General features: G+C 41.5%; 1 protein-coding gene across 1 annotated transcript in view; it reads right to left on the reverse strand.

Moving 5' to 3' along the window:
- Positions 1–23,071, reverse strand: part of RGS17 (regulator of G protein signaling 17) — a 107,613-nt gene extending 84,542 nt beyond the window's left edge. The window contains exon 1 of the mRNA XM_015097491.4: positions 22,954–23,071. The gene's annotated coding sequence lies outside the window, so the exon portion shown is untranslated. The remainder of the gene's footprint in view (positions 1–22,953) is intronic.
- Positions 23,072–23,279: the final 208 nt, after the last annotated feature.

Here is a 23,279-nt window from a genome sequence, read left to right on the forward strand (position 1 = left end):
AACTCCGGTATTCCTCCTTGGGAAATCCCATGGACAGAGGAATCTAGAAGGCTACAGTCCATGGGGTTGCAAAGAGTTAGATATGACTTAGCAACCAAACCACCACCATTGCAGATTAACAATGGTATGATAGTTTCAGGTGAACAGAGAAGAACTCAGTCATACATAAACATATAGAGAGGAAAATATCTTAAAATTGTCAGAGTGATCTGAAAGATTCTGAACTATAATTACCATCGTGTTTCACATATGAAAGGTTTGAAATACCTTGCATTGCTGAACTGAAGACATCATCACTATATAGTGCTGACTGATTTCTGAAATGTTGAAATGTAAAAAAGTGTGCATCTTATTGTTGAAACATGGCACACTATGCTACTTCATTTGATATTTCAATCTATTCTGAGATAAAACATCTTCCTTATTTATGGAAAAGGAGGCAAATTTTCTCAAGAGTCATATGCTAATAAGTGCTAGAGTCAGAACTCAAATCCCTATCTGTTTAATTATGTTCAAACTCTTCATTATGCCATGCTGCTTCTTTGGCTTTTCACACAGATAATAAATAAAAATAGTTACCAACTAGCATGATTACAGAAGTTTATAATTTGTCATATTCCCAGTAATTCATTAGGTGTTATTAGCCCTGTTTTTAAAAAATGAGACAAACTGGACCCAGCAAGATGCAATGACTTGTTCAGTGTCACATAATTAGAGAGTGACAGAGCCAGGAGTGAAACCCAAGCTAAATCCCTCTAATCCAAACCATGTTTGACTAAGGTCAGACATTAACTAACCACTAGGCCTGAAATTGGATCATGGACATAAAGTTTATTCAAAGAGAAATATATTTGTTGGATATACAAGAAGAGCTGTTGCATGTATCAAATGGCTTCATTGGTTTATTCAATGAATATTTATTGTACAGCTACTTTGAGATTGGCTCTGATAGCTGGTATACAGGAGTGAATAGATGACATAAAAATCACACAGAACTTCTGAGTACTATTTAGAGGAACAAGGTGAAAGAGAGGAGGAGCTTGCAATTTTAAACAGTGGCATAAGAAGGTGTCCCTGAAAAGTGACATTTGAACAAAGAAAGATAAAGAAGGTAAGGGAGTAAGCCACATGGATGTCTGTGGGAAGAACATTCCAGGTAAGAGAAACACAGGGTCTGAGTTGGGAATAGTCTGGCCCACCGCATGAACAGACAAAAAGCTGTGTGGTTGGGCTAGGGCTTTCCTGATGGCTCAGTGGTGAAGAATCCGCTTGCCAATGCAAGAGACTTGGGTTTGATCCCTGGGTCGAGAAGATCCCCTGGAGAAGGAAAGGGCAACCCACTTCAGTATTCTTGCCGGGAGAATTCCATGGACAGAGGAGCCTGGCACAAAAGTCAGATGTAACTTAGTGATGCAAAAACAACATGGCTGGGCCAAGCAGCAAGGGTGGAGAGCGGAAGGTGATGGATTCTGAGAAATGGGGTGCGGGGGAAGGGTTGGTGCGGGAGATGTGCACAGATCACACAGGGCCTTGAGGGCCAATGTAAGGATCTGGGGATTTGCTCAGAACAAGAAAATAAAACTTAGGCAGAGGAGCATCATGGAGTTTGGAATCTGATCAACGTCAACAGATTGATCCTAGGCATCCCAAGAATGTCTACTTCATCAGGCTATATAATCTTGGGCTAGCTGGCAAACAGATGTTACTCTGTGTCTACCTTGCTACTGGATTACAAGGCATGGCTTATTTCAAAAAGGATTGACAGATAAACTTCCTGATTCACAGACAGTGATGGACAGGGAGTACATAAATACTTATTCAGTACATAAATACTTATTCAGTTCAGTTCAGTTCAGTTGCTCAGTCATGTCCGACTCTTTGCGACCCCATGAATTGCAGCATGCCAGGCCTCCCTGTCCATCACCAACTCCCACAGTTTACTCAAACTCACGTCCATTGAGTCGGTGATGCCATCCAGTCATCTCATCCTCTGTCGTCCCCCTCTCCTCCTGCCCACAATCCCTCCCAGTATCAGAGTCTTTTCCAGTGAGTCAACTCTTCGCATCAGGTAGCCAAAGAATTGGACTTTCAGCTTTAGCATCATTCCTTCCAAAGAACACCCAGGGCTGATCTCCTTTAGAATGGACTGGTTGGATCTCCATGCAGTTCAAGGGACTCTCAAGAGTCTTTTCCAACACCACAGTTCAAAAGCATCAATTCTTTGGCACTCAGCTTTCTTCACAGTCCAACTCTCACATCCATACATGACTACTGGAAAAACCATAGCCTTGACTAGACGGACCTTTGTTAGCAAAGCAATGTCTCTGCTTTTCAACAGGCTATCTAGGTTGGTCATAACTTTCCTTCCAAGGAGTAAGCGTCTTTTAATTTCATGGCTGCAATCAATATCTGCAGTGATTTTGGAGCCCCCCAAAATAAAGTCTGACAGTGTTTCCACTGTTTCCCCATCTATTTGCCATGAAGTGATGGGACCAGATGCCATGATCTTTGTTTTCTGAATGTTGAGCTTTAAGCCAACTTTTTCACTCTCCTCTTTCACTTTCATCAAGAGGCTCTTCAGTTCCTCCTCACTTTCTGCCATAAGGGTGGTGTCATCTGCATATCTGAGGTTATTGGTATTTCTCCCGGCAATCTTGATTCCAGCTTGTGCTTCTTCCAGCCCAGTGTTTCTCATGATGTACTCTGCATATAAGTTAAATAAGCAGGTGACAGTATACAGCCTTGACGTACTCTTTTTCTTATTTGGAACCAGTCTGTTATTCCATGTCCAGTTCTAACTGTTGCTTCCTGACCTGCATATAGAGACCTATTATTTGTGTGGGACATTTAAAGAAAAGCTTCTGTACCCCTCTAAAAAATTGATCCCTGTTTTCAATAAGCTTATAACCTGGTTGTGAGATCATAAAAGTCTCTACCAAATTTTCATCTGTGGAGGAGTAAGCACAGAATTATGCTGGGGGTAGCTAGAAACAGTTCTAGTGAAAGCAATGTGTGAGATTTTCCAAGTAGATAAAGGCAGGTAAAACATTCCATCTAGAGGTAATACTATAAGCAAAACCCAGGAGACTTATAATAGCATGGCCTGTCTTTTAAAGATAGATTCATTCATTGATTCAATGTGACTGGGTATTAGGTGCCTGAGAATAAAAACCAATCAGGGACAGACAGGCAGGCAGGGAGGAATCAGGGAGTGAGACATGCAAAGTATTTGAATTTTATCTGTAGGTGATAGGAGATAGTGCATGCTTCCTAACTCTAGGGCAGCATCAGGAGTAATATGCTTGCTCATCCTGGCACTGGCGTGGAGGACAGGTGGACAGAGAATGCTGCCAAGGAGCCCAGGCAAGATGCGGACAGTGAACTGGAAGAGCAAAAACGGGGAAATGGGGCAGAGGTAAGAAGTTCCCAAGAGGCAGAGTAAGCCTTGGTTGGGGATAGTTAGATATGAGCAAGGGTGTGATGGCTGTGGTGGGGGAGGATCAGTCAAGGTTGACTGCTGGAATTCCATTGTGGGTGACTGTAGATGCCACCCTTGGATAAGAATGTGGAAACGGAAAGGGTTTGCTCATGCAGAAGACAATACAAGTGTCTAAATGAAAAAAAAAAAAAACTATGGAGAAAAAAAGAAAGAACATGTGTCATTGTTATGATACAGGCAGTTTCCAAAGAGAGGCCACTTGGAGGAGGCCAGATGAGGGCTCGTGAAGGTCTTCGGACTTGAGCTTAGACCTTCAAAGATGGTTGGGATTTAGGAATGTGAAGGGACATATGTACAGCGATCCAGGCAGAAATATGTCGAGCAAAGGCACAGACGTGGCAGAGCAGAAATCACTTTCTGGAAGTAAGCATATAATATCGGTCTTTGCAGGTAGAAGGGGGAGGGGAAGAAAGAAAAGGAAGACGTTCATCCTCCAACAGTGCAGAGTCTGCCTCTGAAATCCTCCTTTAGGAGGAAGCATTCACTACGTTGTAAAGCATCCAGATCCATGGTCGATCAGCAACCCCAGATGACTAGTGGGAACCAACATAAACATTGTGATGGCATGACAGTGATCTCATCTGAATCTTACAGTTCTTAGGCATGCTAGGATTCAGGAGTTCACGAATTAGCTTTACGGCCATAGCTAGGATTCAGTTCTCCAAGATCCCACCTCAAGATTAAACACACATCTTAGCAGTATAGTATTATATACTAGGAGAAAGCAATGGCAACCCACTCCAGTACTCTTGCCTGGAGAATCCCATGGACAGAGGAGCCTGGAGAGCTACAGTCCACGGGGTTGCAAAGAGTCGGACGTGACTGAGCAACTAACATACACACACACACATACACTATATACTATAACCACTGGCATGTCAAGTTTTTTGCAAACACCTCTTAACAGTATTACAGTTATATTTAAAGTGTCAAAAAAAAGTTTAACACAAAGGTAATAATTTATTTAAATTGATTTCATTTTACTATGAAGTCTTTAATTGTTCTTTTAAGTTAAACTAAATTATATAATATAATTTTCACATTGTACAAAACAATTACTGGTAAAAATAAACTTCTTAAAGTATGTATCATATTTTTTATCACATCAGGCACTATGATAATTACATTTTAATTCCCTCCCCAAACACATAACTTTAAAACTTATTATTTTAAAGTCTCAGCTGTAAAAATATCCCTTCTTCTGTTGTTGTCCATTCACTCAGTCATGTCCGACTCTTGCGATCCCATGGACTGCAGCATGCCAGGCCTCTCTGTCCTTCACTATCTTGCAAGTGGATATGGAATACCCACACATTTGTAAAGTCCATCATTGTAAAACAAATAAAACCAACCAAAGCATTAGCTATAGTTACTTATTTTCTTAGAATACATTCAGATTTCTTTGTTTCATTTCCCCTTGGTAACAATCAAATCCCTAACAGCTCCTGATAAGTCTTCATTTCTTGCTTCAATGCTATCCTTGAAAACAAAGGCATTCCATGATTCTGTATATGTCATTATGAACCAAAATAAATCACAGATACAAGAGGAGGTCAGATTGCTCCACTTTAGGAAATATTGTTTCTCCTATAATTGGAAACTTTGCATACATGTCAGTTACAGGGAGATCTGCTAAACATCTGTCATAAAAAAAAAAAAAAAAGAGTGCCATATCCTTCCTTGTAATTTTAAGCTGCCTTTGGTTTTTCTCTGTTACAGCTTTATTCATTTTTATTCACTTCACTTCCATTCTGGCTCCACACACTATACAGTTACCATATATAATTTTTCCAGGAGCTTAGACACAGTAAAACTGCATTCCTATCTTACTACCTAAATACGCATTTCAGGAACATATTTCTTTTGATTTTCTACCTCTGTTAAATATGATCTAAATTTTCTGATGCTCCTCAAAATTCTTTATCAGTTCATCATGCTCTCAATTCTCTGAAATGTACCTCAGAGCCCAGAACACAGGGAAGCAAGAGCAAATGTGAGAAAGAGCTAAGGGATGAATATAAAACAGGCGGCTCATTCCTGGGAAATTCATGGAGGGAAGTCCGATTTCTTGCTGAAGAAAAATAAGCTCACTTCTCCCCCTGGTGCCCGGAACTTGGGATGCTATCAGCTTTATTTCCTTGAATGAGGGAAGGCAGGAGCATGGACTCTTCTTCCTCTGACCTCTCATTCCAGGATTTTCTGAACTGCAACTAATGTATTTGGAGTAGTACAATACATTGGTTTGAAATGGACTGATGTCATGTCAGTTTACAAAGAATTAAATGTAGAAAATTCCTTTCATACTTCAGTTAGATACAGCTATTATGCCTTTCAGTTCAGTTCAGTTCAGTTCAGTCACTCAGTTGTGTCTGACTCTGCGACCCCATGAATCGCAGCATGCCAGGCCTCCCTGTCCATCACCAACTCCCAGAGTTTACCCAAACTCATGTGCATCGAGTCCGTGATGCCATCCAGCCATCTCATCCTCGGTCGTCCTCTTCTCCTCCTGCCCTCAATCCCTCCCAGCATCAGGGTCTTTTCCAATGAGTCAACTCTTTGCATGAGGTGGCCCAAGTATTGGAGTTTCAGCCTCAGCATCAGTCCTTCCAATGAACACCCAGGATTGATCTCCTTTAGGATGGACTGGTCGGATCTCCTTGCAGTCCATGGGATGCTCAAGAGTCTTCTCCAACACCACAGTTCAAAAGCATCAGTTCTTCGGCACTCAGCTTTCTTCATAGTCCAACTTTCACATCCATACATGACCACTGGAAAAACCATAGCCTTGACTAGATGGACCTTTGTTGGCAAAGTAATGTCTCTGCTTTTCAATATGCTATCTAGGTTGGTCATAACTTTCCTTCCAAGAGTAAGTGTCTTTTAATTTCATGGCTGCAATCACCATCTACAGCGATTTTGGAGCCCCCCAAAATAAAGTCTGACACTGTTTCCACTGTTTCCCCATCTATTTGCCATGAAGTGATGGGACCAAATGCCATGATCTTTAGCCTTATTTATTTGCAATTAATGGAGGAGTAAAATAAACTATTAATATACATAAACATGTATATTATACACAGATAATCTATTTGGTAGCCCTGCTTTACAAAGGACCCTGAATGCCTTACAAAGGATTCCCTTTATGAATCAATTAAAAAAATCAAAGATCAAACATATATGCCTCCTAGAGACAGGCATTTTTGTTTGTTTTGTTTTTTAATAAATCTGAATCTCCCAGAACAGAGCCTGTCACTTAATAGATACTCAGTAAGTTTGGCCACCTGATGCAAAGAGCTGATTCATTGGAAAACACCCTGATGCTAGGAAAGATTGAGGGCAGGAGGAGAATGAGATGGTTGGATGCCATTACTGACTCAACAGACGTGAGTTTGAGCAGACTCTGGGAGGCAGGGAAGGACAGGGAAGCCTGGCGTGCTGCAGTTCATGGGGTTGCAAAGAGGAAGACACGACTGAGTGACTGAACAACATCGACAAAGTATTTGTTAAAAGAGAAACTTCCCTGGGTGAGTCGTGCACAAAAGTCTGCTTCTCATTCAGCATCAATTTCACAACTTTTTTTCCAAAATCACTTGTTCTCCATCCCCAAATTATTCCTACAGAAGCCAAATGCAGTGGGACATTAGAAACAAACAACCCCAAGACATTACACAAAGTGAAATTGATTTCTGCTTTGTGGTTTGAAAGACCTGCAGTTAAACACTGATTCCTTCCTTTCGTTTTTATGATCTGAACTTTAGTTTTCTGTTTATCTCTCTACTTTTGAATGACAGTTCACTACTCTGCCTTCAAATAAGAGAATGAACATAAACAGAAATTAACCTTATTTCATATCACATTCAAAAGACTGCTTTCCCAGTGAATTTGTGACTTCTGGCACTCAGTTTCATTTTGAAATTTGTATTCATAGCTGGTCAAAACTATGGTAATTTACTTTTGCTCATTACACAAGGCAACACTTATTAGATTGACAGCCCCTTGTGGAACAAGTTAACAAAATATAAGTAGAAAACTCTTTGTTCACATTTTTACGAACTTTTTTAACAGCCAAACATTTGGTCAATTGACTAAATAATACAGTTAATATTATGATCAAAAGTCCTCATTCAGCATGCAAGGAAAACTAGATTATTATTTTTATTCTGTCTTATAAGCTGAAAAAACTTTTTGTCATTTTGGATGTTTCCATTAAAACCATTAGGAAAAAAAGCAATTTCTAACATTTTTTCCAGGACATCTTTCTTCTATCTATGAGCTAAAATATTAGAGTTGAGATGGTAGAAAAAAAATTATTTTTGTGGACTCAGATAGTTTCAAGGTACCTTCTGAGCTTATTATCCTCCATGATTCTAAACTTCCTTGTCTATAACCTTGGGGAAATTCCACTACTTCTAAAATGCTATACTTGTACCCTAGAGGCTGGAAGCAAAGCCCCAAATGGTGCTCAAATAATCACAGTTTCTTTCAAGGATTAGGTCTAACCTTGAATGAATGAATGATGAATAATATATGCTATTTCCCAATATTTGCTTTTGTTTCCATATAGAAACATTTTACATTTCTCAGGGATGAATAAAAGCGATGCTCCAGGAAATTTCATGGCGTTCCCCCGGAACTTTCTCCGTTGATGATTTTGCTTCTCACAACCAGCAAACCTAGTCCTCTGTAAACCTAAAATAAATGTTGAAAAACACTTTTCCTGGGTTCTGCTACCCGCCTCAGGCTGCCATGCCCTCTCCTCTATTTAGTCCTCACCTCTCCATAGTTCATTCAAACAACTAGTCTACATTCCTCGTGTCTCGGGTTCACCTTTCATTCTGGCTTCAGTCTTAACATCAGTTAGGTTCATTTTCTTCTCCAATACACAGGTGCTTGCTTCTTTCAAAGGGCACCTTTGCTTTTCTATTTGGATGTCAGTGAACTGATTTATACCTGAGGCAATTATTATGCGTTTCTTGGACCACCCACATACACCTCCCCCAACAATGACACTCCCCAGCATAATAGGGGTTTTATTGTTAGCTGTCTGGAGGGACCCATAAAAGGAGGTACAATTAATAACAAAGTACTTAAAGTACTTTTTTAAAAAAAGAGTCCTGCAACATTATTTATGCCAAAATAGCAAACAATATTTTTGAAAGATATTCTTCAAAAGTTAAGAGAGTAAAGTTAAACAGTCTCATCTCAAAGGAGAAAAAAGAGAATTTGCCACAAAGTAGGGCCCTTTGTGGGCTTCCCAGGTGGTGCAGTGGTAAAGTATCACCCCCTAATGCAGAAGGCACAAGAGACATGGGTTCAATCCCTGGGTCGGGAAGATCTCCTGGAGCAGGAAATGGCAATCCTCCAACATACTTTCCTGGAAAATTTCATAGACAGAAGAACCTGGCAGGCTACAGTCCATGGGGTTGCAGAGAATCAGACATGAATGAGTATGTGTGTGCACCCCCCAACCCGCCCCCCCCCACAGGGCCCTTTGTGCTCTTCCCACTTATGCTCCGCCCTCCCTTAGAACCTTGATCAATGAACGAATATACATGAACATAACATTCATATTAGGAACCCTGCTTCTTATAAGTGGAAAGGCAAGTGTACAGAGAATCTGTGCTCTTCTTCCAAGTCCGAGTGTTCTTAAAATTCCCAGAACAAAATCTGTCATGATGATAATCATCCTTCTCAGCTAGCACTTTAGGGAGAATTTATTCCATTCCCAGAACCACCATTCGTTTAGTTTAGCCCATCAATACTGAGCTGAGTTCCTCCCTATCCACGAATCATTCATTCCTTCCACACACGGTGCACCTGCTCTGTTCCTGGCATTTCCCGGTGTACTAATTTGCATTCTCTTTGGAAGAAGGAGGGAGACATGATAAATCAAATAACAGTACAGTAAAGGCTGTGGGTTAAATAAAGTAGGCTATTATTAAAGAATGACAGACCAGAGGAGGAATAAGGATGGGCCAACATTAGAGAGTACAGAAAAGGTCTTTAAAGAGGTGACATTTGAACTGAAGTGTAGGTGATGAGAAAGATCAAGAGGAGAGTTGTTTCCGTCCAGGGAGTGGGTGTGCAGAGGACCTGAGGCTTCAGGGCATGTGGTGTCTTCTCTCCCCTGTGTTCCTGGAATTACCCTAGAGTCTCCTAGTGAGAATGCCCTTCCTTCTAATGCTACCTCACATGCTGATTTTTCAGACTCAAGAGTAACCAGACGCCTGGCTCGTCTGAAATTATCACTGCCTTACTGGTTTTTACAGACTTCATCCTAATACTACATACTTGACCTTCAAGGGCTTAAAAAAGAAACTAATTCAAAGCAAGCCAGCATCTGATTCAGCAGCATCATGGTAGTGTAATATGCTACCGTTCCTTAACTGAGAATCCATAGGATATACAAGTCACAGAAATTCATGCCAGGGGAAAAAAAAGACTTCTGAAAAACTGTTTTCTTCGTTTACCAGTGGGTTCCAGGTAACCTGTCTGGTTAAACCCTATTACTTTGGTAGTTGGAACTTGAGAGCTGAAACTGAGCGCTTCTGTTATGACAACATGCCCATCCATGTTCTGGGCCATGCTTACTGCACACCCCGCCCCCCCCCCATTTATTTTTCTCTGTGGCTTCTTACCTATATATTGTTTACTTTTCATTGCCCTCTGTGAAAGTGCTTTTGTTTAAGTTGCCCCAAACCTTTTGGAAACAGAAAGTATATAAATCATTAATCACAAGTGCTTTCTAGACAATCCCAAGGAATTTCCTGATCTTACCCTCTCTGCCACATGACAAAACCAGCTGCTCTTCCTTCCCTGTCTCTTCTCCAATCTTTTTTTGGGAGAGAACTATAAATATGAATGAAACTGGCTAAGAGTAATTCCACTTTCTTGATTTCATGGTATACTACAGTGCCTTCACTCTCTTTTTTAAATTAATTTTTACTGGAGTATATCGTTGCTTTACAATGTCATGTTAATTTCTACTGTACAGCAAAGTGAATCAGCCATATGTATACATATATCCCCTCTTTTTTGGATATCCTTCTCATTTAGGTCACCACAAAGCCCTGAGCCGGGTTCCTTGAGCTACACAGTAGCTTCTCATTCATTATCTATTTTATATTCAGCCATAAAAAGAAATGAAGTTGGGTCATTTGTAAAGACATGGATGGACCCAGAGTCTGTCATACAGAGTAAAGTAAGTCAGAAAGAGAAAAACAAATACCATTTTCTTTTTAACACCTTTTTTCCCCCCATTCTGATCATCTTACGAATGAATGTATTGATATATATGTGCATGCATTTTAGTTTCCTTCTTTTCCCACGTGCCCATTCAACATAGATACTCTACAGGATTCTATTCCAGGTTGCTGCTGCTCCCTAAACATTTTTTCCTGGTAATCACTTACTACCACCACCAGTAATAAAAGATTTTCAAGGTTTATCTCTAGCTGAAACCTCTCTTCTGAGTCTATATTCCAAATTCCCTGGAGCCATTTGAACTGTGGAGTCAGAATGAGGCCTTGCCGTTCTTTTACCCTCCAAACCCTTAACTCATCTCCATAACATCTCTGCCAACTGTTTATCCACTGAACATTTGGCAGTAAACTCATCACTTTTCAAGGTAGCGCATCTACCAAGCTGGCTTTGACTGTTAAACAGTTATTCTCAATAGGACAGCAAAATCTATCTCAATGACATGTGCCCACTGGTTCTAATGCTATTTTTAAGACAGTGGTAAAGACAGTTGGTGATGGAAGCCTGGCGTGCTGCAGTCCATGGGGTCGCAAAGGCTTGAACATGACTGAGCAACTGAACTGAACTGAACTGAACTGAAAAACAGTGGTTCAGTGGTAAAGAATCTGCCTGCAGTACAGGAGATGTGGGTTCGACCCCTGCATCAAGAAGATCCCCTGGAGAAGGAAATGGCAACCCACTCCAGTGTTCTTGCCTGGAGAATCCCACAGACAGAGGCGCCTGGCAGGCTATGGTCCATGGGGTTGCAGAGTCAGACACAACTGAACAGCTAAACAACAATAACAAACAGCTAAGTTACATTAAATGCCAAATTTACATTTGATACAGGGCAATGTCTGTATTAGCTCCTTACTACTCTGCCATGTGGTTTTGTTATTCCTGTTATGTCACTGGGGCAATTTAAAATGAGTCTAATAATTTCACATGGCTCTTCTCCAAATGGAGAAACATACATATTCTCTAGGGAAACCACTCTACTCCAGGTTAAAAAAGTACAAATACCTCCAATAATCACTTCTCCCATGATAACTGGTTTCTGTTCATTTTACTATTTGTATCACAAAACTCTAACGAAGGTGTCCAGAAGGAAAGAAATTCAAAACAGCATTCTAGTTGTGGTTTCGGAGAAGGCAATGGCACCCCACTCCAGTATTCTTGCCTGGAAAACCCCATGGATGGAGGAGCCTGGTAGGCTGCAGTCCATGGGGTCGCTACGTTGGACACGACCGAGCAACTTCACTTTCACTTTTCACTTTCATGCATCGGAGAAGGAAATGGCAACCCACTCCAGTGTTCTTGCCTGGAGAATCCCAGGGATGGCAGAGACTGGTGGGCTGCCGTCTATGGGGTCGCACAGAGTCGGACATGACTGAAGCGACTTAGCAGCAGCAGCAGCAGTTGTGGTTTGAAAAATGCAGAACAGTACAGAAGTGTCCTTAACTTCCTTCTAGACGCTCTGTGCCTCTACTGACATAGCTAAGAGCAGACTTGTTGCTTCCTACTGAATCAATCGGGCTTTTAATCAACAACCCTGATGGATCTGGCAAAACCTTCCCCAAGTTGAACTCAGCCTCTTCATCAGTTTGGTTTCTCCAGGTCTTAATGGCATCGGCATTACCTAGATACACAGGCTCAAATCTACATTGGCTTTAAGGGTCTTTTCACATCTTCTAAATCTCAATGGTGACCAAGTCTTGAAAGCTCTGAGTGGAACAGGTTTTCATGATATCATCTTCCCAACTGCCTTCAGTTAGCCTTTGGATATTTTCCCAGTTCAGGCCTCATCTTCTCTCACCCGAAGAGCTGAAATTGTGTTCCTGCTGCCTTCTCCTCCCCTCTGCCCAGACCTGACATGTCCAGTCTTCATCCTGTGATGTCCTATTTATTTGACACCCATGGCACTCTGCCCCTATCAAGGACGATGCTAGCTTTTCACTTGGATATTAATACCTGCCAGTATCTGTCTCCTTCTCAGCTTTATCCTGTGATTTCCTGCCCGTACTTTGTACTTCTGGAAAACTGTGCCACAAAGTATTTTTCGACTTTCCCTAGTTCTGTGCCTTTCTTTCTTTACATTGTCTCTGAGCCTGGAAGGCCATTCGTTCTCAAATTTCCGTCTTTCAGTACTTTGAAAAAATGTTACCACCTCCAAAGAATGTTTACCAGATTCTGGTCTGAGCACCTAAAATGAATCGAAAGTTCCTAACAGCATTTTATTTCTCTCCTAGAACAGAATAGTAATAGCAATTTACATATCTATTTTCTATCTTCAACTAGTCTTTAGGTTCCTTCGGCCTCGGCAGTGACTTATTTAATGATACTACTCCCAAGTCTCAGTGGTAAAGAATCTGCCTGCTAATGCAGAAGACGTAGGAGACTCAGGTTTGATCCCTGGGCTGGGAAGATCCCCTGGAGGAGGACAAGGTAACAAACTCCAGTATTCCTGCCCGAAAAGTCCCACGAACAGAGGAACTTGGCAGGAGGGTACCGTCCACGGAGTCACAAAGAGTTGATCATGACTTAGCAACTGAGCACACATATTTCCAATTGCAGAGTAAGGCTCCAGTGAGTTGCATTAATTGTGAATAAAGAGGCAGGAAACAAAAAGAGTGAGAGGGATGAGTAGCTGAATCTGAAGGCTAGTTGGGAACAGAATGCAAATTCTTGGAAAACCAGACCCATGTGGGCCATTAACAGGTGCACCAAAAGACCGCTCTTTTCCCATCATTTCTGCCTGTTCATAATTTAATTTTCTAGATTGTAGGGTCCAATGTCAAGCACAGTTCCAGTTCTTCCTTCTTTTTGCATGAGATCTAACCAGACTTGACCAGACTTGGACTTTCCTGGGGCTAGTGGTCAGGGGCCAGAGCACTCAGTGCAACATAGATTTTGGTTGTAATCAGCAGCTTCACTAAGTAATTACTTTCAGTGTTTCTGCTAAGCCATAAATCCACATTCCCTTAAAAATAATCTCCTCCAAACACACTTGTCACTCCCTCAAAGTCTTAATAAATAGTTTGGACGTTAAGTCATCATACCGTCCATTGCTCAATAAAACAATGTGCATTTATTCATTGCTGGTATTTTAAAGCAAAATGTAAAGATCTCTTTGTTACACACACAAAAAAGTTAATTTTATGCAAGATGGACTTAGGAGTAGTGACATTTAAAAAGAAAATTTGGAGCAGATTTTCTATCAATGCAGTTGAACTTGAGTATCACCTACAAGAAATTTTAACTATTCAACATAACCTATGTCAAGTCAAGAAAAGTGCTCTACATTTTTTTCCATCCTGGAATTAACACTTATTTAATGAAATTCTACCTCATGAAACACCACTTGTATTACTCAGATGTTCAGTCAATGAAAAAACTGAATTAAGGGGAAAAAAATTACCTTCTTAAGATTAGACCGCATGAATCTACAAAACTGGAGGTGGTTACATCATACAGCGGAGTTACATAACAATGTACTGAATGACATTATACCTTAAGAAGTACTAAGTTTGTAGCTAATAGTCTCGTTTTCTGAGCCCAGTCTTTCTGTTTTTCACTTGACTTTCATTCTCACCTCAGTGTACCTCCCCTTGGATTTTCAAGTATGTATTTTCCCCTCCCAGCATTTGGCTATGATTACACAAGCATCAGGTCAGTTACTTCCTGCTCTCAACTCATAAAAAAAAAGGGAAACCATACCCATATACTCAGACGCTGAGACACAAAAATCATCTTTTTAAAATATTAAACTTTGGTGACAATTCCAATGTACAAGAATTTCTCTATCACTTGCTTTTCAGCATAAAAAATTATACAGAAATATATAGCATAGCTATCCCTTAGTGCTTTCAAAAAAGATACTCATTTTCCTTTGGTTTTATCTAGTGAGTCTTGACCACACAAAACTCGTAGGTCACCAGCAAAATGTTGTATAGTAGTTCTGAGTGAAATAAATTGAGAAATAGGTTCAAACCCCAAATTACTACAAATGGTTACTTATTAACAGCCCAATTAAAGCTTTGAAGATAAGCCAAGTTAAATCTGGTGGCTGAAATGAGGGTTTAGCTATTTTCAAGTTAATTCATTCATAATGCCAATTCTTTCATTACTATATATAGCTAAATTAACTGTACATTCACAGCATTTTGCTAGGAAGGACTTAAAGCCTTCACCCTGGTTTTACAAATGATATCAAATCATCCTAGATCAGGAAAAATCTAATTGCTAGACTTAGAGATCACATTAGTGATTTCAACAAGTAGGTGCTGAAGATGGCTTTCTTTAAAAACAAATTTCTTTTTTTTTCATATCTGAAAAGACTATTCTGGATTTCTGGTCAATCGTGTTGGTTTAGTTGCTAAGTCATGTCCAACTTTTTTGTGACCCCCATGGGCTGCAGCCCACCAGGCTCCTCTGTCCGTGGGATTTCCGAGGCGAGAATACTGGAGTGGGTTGCCATTCCCTTCTCCAGGGGATCTTCCCAGCCCAGGGATTGAACCCAAGTATCACGCATTGGCAGGCGGATTCTTTATCACTGAACCACCAGGAACCCCCTTCTGGTCAATTTACTATATTACAAAAAGATTATCAGTGAAAGAACTGCAATCATATTGGGGAAAAAAATGACAATATATTTATTGTATGGGAAATGTGGGTCCTGAGGAAGGGTAGGGTTATCACTTCCTCTATCTCCCTTTGCTTACCCCTCCCCCAACATACCAAATAATATCCCAGTGATCACCCAGGGTAGCCTTTAAGTGAGGGGGAGAGGGGTAGGCACAGTGCGCCTGTATGCAGACAAATGTGGTCACTTTAAAGAGGGAGATTTGGGAGTTGGGGTGGGTCCACAAAGATGGCTGAGCCTCAGGTCTTCTGTGGTTTGGACTTGGTGGCTGGTAAATCAACCACAGAGCCCCAGAGAACCACTTCCTATTTTCCCTTCCCCTTATCTGAGCCTCTGCTTAGAGCTTTCTTTAGCAGCAGAGATTTCTTCACCTGGAAGTCAATGAGCCTAAAATTCCTAAATCCTCAGGAGATCCTTTCTCATTACTTCCACATCATCTCTAGTTATGACTTGTAAACTTAGAACAACCAGGGCTCAACTGATGCAAACAAAATAATACTAAGTTGAAGAAGCTTCTATGTGAACTTGCAGAAAGAGGCCATGTTTAATCCTTTTTTTTTTTTTTTTTTGTATCCAAAATCATATCGCAGGGGCTGGTACATAATATATGCTTGAGAATGTTTATGAATGAATGAATGTTCACTTAACAGGTTGGTTAAACAAGCTGCTCTGGAAAAAATAACCCAGCTTTCATATTAATTAAGGACCCATTAGTCAAGACAAATACTGACAAGAAACAAAAATGCCTTAAAGCACTTACCATCTACTGGATGCTTCTTGGGTTTATCTTAATTATTTTAATTATTCTTGGGTTTATTTTTCATTCTTTAACTCTAGTGCAGTATATAACAGTTGCATGTGTGTCCAAAGTCACTTCAGTCATGTACTCTTTGTGACCTTATGGTTGTGACCTTATGGACTGCAGCCCAACAAGCCCCTCTGTCCATGGGATTCTTCAGGCAAGAATACTGGAGTGGTCTGCCATGCCCTCCTCCAGGGATCTTCTCAACCAAGGGATCAAACCCGTGTCTTTTAAGTCTCCTGAACTGGCAGGCAGGTTCTTTACCACTAGTGCTGCCTGGGAAGTCCCATAACAGTTGCATAGTGATTGTCAATACATGACAAATTATGGACATCATTTCATTTAATCACTCAACATTTTTAAGATATACACAATCAGTCTTTAATTTACAGATAATGGTACTAAGACTCAATAATGTTAAGGGTAAATCTCTGGCTGTTTGAATCCAAAGTCTGAACTCCTTCTACCAAATTGCATTCACTGTTTCTAAAGTCTCTTTCAAGGGGAATTTTCCGTATGCTTTTTCACACCCTTTAAATTAAATCACACAGTTGCCACTCTTGTTACAGCAGACTTTCGAACCTTTGTTGATTTTGATTAACTGAAGCCTGAAAAAGGAAAAGAGTTGAGGGAAATAGGGTGGAGATATGAGGTAGTTTTCCTAGAACCAAAATGGATTTGTAAAATCTCTAGATTAGATAGCCTGTCATAATATGCCAAAAAAACATAAAAACTGAGCCCCTACCATTTATTGAAATACAGACTGTTGTCAACTTTCACAAAAGAATTTTCCTTGAATTTAACTCATGATGCCACTGGGAAGTCCCAAGATAATTAAAGAAATGAAATAAACACTTACCTGCTCATTCATTTATGTCATAATTTCCCCTGGGTTGTGTCTGTTTAATGTAATGCCATGGCTCTTGAATTATAACCTTTGTATTTCAACAGCCAATCAGAAGTTCCTTGAAAAGCCTGTGACCTAATCCAAGGAAGTAAATATTTGCTTTGTGAACCACATTCATTGTCTATAATAAAATTATATTTATTGACACAGAGTTTTTTTTTTAATCTCAAACACAAAGTTTAAGGAATTCAGAGAGATTTTAGATGTTTATTACTCATGCTAGAATTTCAAGAATAAAGCACTTACAGAGTTTAGCCAATAAAGCCTGCACATCTAGTACACAGTAGAGCAAGAATGCAAATCCAGTTCTGTTTGAAACTTTGAAGCTTTTCTATTCCACCAGACCTCACTGTTCCTCCCATAGGGACCTCTTGTTCATTATAAATTCCAGGTTCACACATTCTGTATTACTGAGGCTTTACAATATTTGATAAACTGCACCCAGTAATAATTATAAAAAATTTTACACTTTCTAGGTAGTTTAACAGCTAAGGGGCTTTACAGATTTTCCAAGCTAAATATTTAAGCTTTTGAAACCAACTGTCTGTAGTCGCAGAATTTAAAAATTCAAAACCAGGAACTTATCAGAACACTCAATCACATGAAACACTACAGCACAAACTCATTAAGGTACCAGATTAGTCTCATCTTTTAAATATTTAAGTTTCACCTCCAGTTAAAAAATGAGGTAAGTTAGGATTCCAATACAACATGGCCTTATAATGAAACTCACTTGATTTCATTCTGGTGAGAAACTTCAATTAATGCTCTGGAGGACCTCTATCGACTTGCCTATTTCCTTTCAATCTCACTTATCTCAGGAAATCTCAAAAGTTTACACTGGCAACTGGCAACAGTCAATGAAAATCTAAAAACTTGTCATGTCGTGTGTTGGGTTGGCCAGAAAGCTCAAGCTCTTCTGTAAGGTTCATCCTTCCTGTTAGTAAGGTGTGAGTGTAGGAGAGTAGTACACAAAAATGATAGACCTCAGCGAGTAAGAGGAAATATGTACTTTGGAAGGACCAAGCATGGTGGCAAGTGGCAGTGAATTATGGGCACCACAGCAGCCCTAATTGCACGGCTGATCCTTCTCCAGCCTTTGGTGATGTTTACTTCACTCCATGTGAGAGGGAGTCAGTTCAGCTACAATAATCCCAGCAGTCTGCCTCTTGTCTTCTTTGTCACTAAACACTTCCTTTCTTTGTTTGCTTGTGCCTTGTCTCTTAAAATTAACATTAGCATTTCAAATAAATAAAATCATTCAGAATACAGTGGACAAGGTGGCAGAGACTTGAACAAGTGATCCTCAAGACAAAAAAAAAGCTGCTGTAAGCACGTCAAATAAAATTATAAGCATTCTTAGTTAACCAAAGAAATAAAAGTTTGAAAATATCATTTTCACACATCAAATTAGTAATGATTTCTTAAAAGATGATATTGCTTGGGAGAGATCTAGATATCCTAAGTATCAAGCCTAAAGGGGAAAAATGCCATAAAAACCTATGTCTAAGAACACACATCACTTAAAACAGTAAAATATTGGAAATAACATAAACATTGAAAGATTAACTAATAAACTGAGATGCATAAGGTGAACTATTTTGCAGTCACTAAACTATATTAAAAATACTGATTTCAATTTCTTGGAAAATGCCAACAAAGTAATGTCTGTTGTTTGTAAAAGCAAGTATGAAGCTCTATAATGTGATTCTAATTCTTAAAAAAAAAAAAAATGCCTGTTGATTCATAGGAAATGAATTGGTCGTAAACTGCCCCATATTTCAGTAGCAGTTTTTTAGGCTTTGGAAGACATGCTAGGCACATACCCAGCACTTTATATACACTGTACTATACTTACGCTTGCAAATGTCTCAGGAAGTGGGTGTTTATCCCTGCTGTTATATCTGAAGAAATTGAGGCTCAAAGCAGGTAAGTGACTTGACCACGGTGACAAAGCTATTAAACAGAGGAGCCAGGACAAAAACTAAAGTCAGCTGGCCCCAAAGCTTGTGTTCATCATGCCCATGCCTGCCCACAGGTAATTTAATCAAAGTTTGAAACAGATCAACAATAGCAGTATTATGGAAAAAACATGAATATTCACAAAGTGACAATTCTAAAAATGGCTTCCTCCAAAGATGCAGGACTATGAACCTGATCTTTAGAATTTCAAACTACTATATTTGGTAATGAACATGAGCACTCTTCTAAACTAATGTAAAAATCAAGGAAATCTTTTGTGATCTTTGCCAACTCTGCAAAATTCATTCATTGAATAAGATCTTATTTAATATTTGCCTGTTGCCAGATATTATGCTAGGTATTGGCACAGCAGCAGGAATAACAAGAGAAAGGAATTTTGGGGGGATATCAGGGAAGTCTTTGGGAGGAAAGTGGAGATGGGAAGAGATGGTGAGGGTAAATATAATCTAACATTAAAAGACCTGGCTACCTAAATCTAAGGACTGTTTCATTTCTTTAACTCTTCCATAAACATTTATAGTATTTCTGAGGATCCAGGTCACTCCCTGGAAATAACATATAATTTTAAACCTCTATAATGAATTCACGCTTATACTCTACCTGTAATAATCAAATGAAATAAAATACTTTTTACTATCATGTTACCTGATGGCTCAGTGGGTAAAGAATCCACCTGCAATCAGGAGACACAGAAGATGTGGTTTTGATCCCTGGGTCAGGAAGATCCCCTGGAGGAGGAAATGGCAGCCCACTCCAGTATTCTTGCCTGAAAAGCCCCACAGACAGAGGAGCCTGGTGGGCTACAATCCGAAGGGCTGCAAAGAGTTGGACACGACTAAGCACAGCACATAAGCAACTTTATTCGCATCCACTGTGTGTACAGTGGTCCTTGTATTTGCCCTTCTGGGTGGTACAATATATTTTCATTGTCAAGTAAGCAGAGTTGGGCTATCCGAAAAAGAATTCTCAGCAGAAATGCAGTTGGATAGGTTTCCATCTCTTTTGGCTTTCCTTATCCATGCCCACCTTTCACTTTTCCAGAAAAGCCTGTGTATTTTAGCAAATGGATTTCTAAATGAAGGCCACTATCTCTACAACTGGAAATTAACAGGTAAATGCTTTCTTACTTTTAATCCTCAAGTCAACCAGAATTTTTATCAATTTACTTTTGGATTTGGCTGTTATAATAAGGTCAAATGGGTGAGGATATAAACATTTCTCCTTTTCTTCAAAGGCCCTGGCCCTAGTGGTAAGAAATGTTAAGGAATTTTTAAAAATTATTACTATTATTATTATTTTAAAAAGCCTAAGACGTTTAGGACACTGTAGTGAAACTGTCAGTCGCTCAGTCGTGCCAAATTCTTCATGAGCCCACGGACTGTAGCCCACCAGGTTCCTCTGTTTGGAATTCTCCATGCAAGAATACTGGAGTGGGTAGCCATTCCCTTCTCCAGGGGATCGTCCCAATCCAGGGATTGAACCTGGGTCTCCTACATTGCAGGCAGATTCTTTACCATCTGAGCCAACAAGGAAGCCTAGATCTCTGTAGAAAGATCCCTAAAGGCAGAGAGATATCTATTTGAGCAGGAAAAGCTGGATGCCTTATTAATGAGCAGGAATAGCAAATTAACTCTTTTTGTTAATTCTCTTTTGTAGGGACTGAAAACCAAGGAATAGTTGAGGAGCCAGAGCAAGAGGGTAGAATTTGGCATAACAAACACCTTCTCTTGCTTGTTTTGTAAATTAGGTGGGTCTCTTAATCTTTCAGACTACAAATTCAGGAAGAAGGATAAAGTGCCCATGGCTCTGAGATCAGGTGGCATTGTCATGGAGATTCATCTCATTTAATAAATGATACCATCCAATCCTTTGTAAATAAACACTTTTCTCATCTCCCAAAACTGTTAAATAAACTACCCTACCATGATTTCTTTAAATACAGTTTTTTAGATTATTAAAAGAGTGAATGTCTACTCTCCCATGAGTGCGCTAATTATTGTTTTAGTTAATGCTAACAGAAAAAACAGCTTAATAATAGTAACTTAGTTGGAGGAGGTCAAACGGCTCATTCATTTGAATTAATGAATACAAATCAGCTTTTCATTAGGTATTAGTGCAAAATGTATGTTTCACAGATAACTGCTATTGTTGTCACAAGAAACAATACAATTTACCCAAAGTGTTTCACAGTTTTCGAAAGTATTTAATACACATACTGTCTAGCAGCTATGAAACCAAGACAGAAAGATTATTTCTCATTCCAAGAGTGAAAACTGTTTCTCATTTCTCCAATTAAACGATTTTCAGAGGGTTCATCACCCGGAAAACCAGTGTATGTGAATGCCGGAAATGCAGACGACAGTCTCAGAAACGCTTATTTTAAACGGGAATCAAACTACAAGATTGCTCTCATTATTATTTGTGACAACCATCCCATGATGGAAAGGGTCTGGATGTATAACAATTTTTAAAAAGAAAAAGAAACAACTGTGGGAAGACTGCAAAGTTCTCTAGACAAACCTTCGAGTGCCTCTTTTTAAAGAAGGAAACGTTTATGTAAAGGTCAGAGTGGCTAGGAAAGCTACTATGCCAGGAGCCAGGGTCAGTCTGGCCAGAGCGACCGAGATTGTCCCAGGTGAGTGGGTGTCCCTTCAGGGGTTCCGGACGGAGGTGGGGGGCGCAGGGCGTGTCTCCCGCACAGTGGGCATCTTTTTTGGCGAAGGCGACCCCTGCCCTGTCTCCAGGAGCCCAGGGACTCCCGAGGCTGGCGCGGGCTGCCGGGGAAGCCCTGCCAGCAGCCTCCCGCTCGTCAGGAGCATCTCCCCATCCGTGGTTTCCGAGACCAGCTCTGTCTCTCCGCCATCCTCAAGTCCTCCGACATTTTTCAGAGACAGGGAGGCAGGGAGTAGAGGAAACGGCCGAGTGTCTGCACCCAGCCTCTGCCGCAGCACCAGAAGAGGCAGAGGAGGAGGAAGGCTGGCGAGTCCGCCGCTATTAAACTGGAATTCTAGCGATAATGGAAAGAATCAGCATCACCTATAGCAAGAGTCCCGGATACACCCACCCGGGCAGCGGCTAGGGGTTTGGTGGGCGTTCCACCTCCTCGCCCCTGGATGGCTGTGAAATCTACCCCAAGCAGTGCACACTGGAACTCCCTTTCCTCCGACCAAAAGGAGGGGAAAGAACAAAAGAGAGGCCCCCATCCCCTACACACACACACACACACACGCGCGCGCGCGCGCACACACACACACACACCTCAGCTATTTTACCGACGCTCAAGGTATGCATTTTTGCACCGACTCCACCCCCCTCCCCTTACACCTTCCCCACCTGCATTTTCCCAAAGGTAAAGAAGGAAGAAAATTCCACCCCGAGGTGCTCGTTCGATTGGACACTGTTAATTTCACATTCGGTTTGCTAACAAGCAGCAGACCAGATCTGCGGGACCTTGCGCCCCCGCAGGGGTCTCCCGCCGCCGCCGCCGCCCCCCGGCCCTCGCTCGGATCCCCAAGGCGCCGGCTCTCCGTTGGGGGAACCCGACTCGAGGTTCCCGGGGCGGGCAGGACACTCGCCCAACGGGTCCGCAGCAGCCGGAGGGCGACGAGCGCACCGCGCCGAGGCTGCAACGCGGGATTCAACTTCCCAAACCGCGGCGCGGCCCCCGCTTCCTCCCGCGGAGCCCCGGGGCGGCCCAGAGACCCCCCGCGCCACCCGACTCCCCAGCCGGCGCACCGACAGTTGCACTCTCCGCCCCCTCTTTCCTTCCCCTCCGCACCCACCCCTGTTACCTTAAAAAAAAAAAATGCACCCATCGGTGCAAAGCAGACATTTTGATGCCACTGACTTAGCACCGCTCAGGATCGGAGGCAACATCTTACCCAGTCGCCTGGAGGTGTGGGCAGCGCAGCGATGGGTCCGGGGGCGCGGGGCTGAGCGGCTCGGTCTTCTAGCGGAGCCGGTTTGCTGCCATCCGCCCAACTTCAGCACCCGGCGGGCGAGGAGAGAGGGAGCCAGGCGGGGATGAAGGGGCGGGGGGGAGGGGGAGGAGGGAGAGGTGGGCGGGGAGGGAGCGGGCGCCGCTAGGCAGCGCGCATGCGCCCCGCGGGAGGGCGCAGCCCCTCGCCCGGCGCGGCCGGAGGTGCCGCCGCGGCCCCCGGCCGCGTGAGTCACCGCCCCGCCCCTCCCGGGCCGCCGGCCCCCGCGC

This window comes from Ovis aries, chromosome 8, assembly GCF_016772045.2.
Source record: "Ovis aries strain OAR_USU_Benz2616 breed Rambouillet chromosome 8, ARS-UI_Ramb_v3.0, whole genome shotgun sequence".
Classification (NCBI taxonomy): Eukaryota; Metazoa; Chordata; class Mammalia; order Artiodactyla; family Bovidae; genus Ovis; species Ovis aries.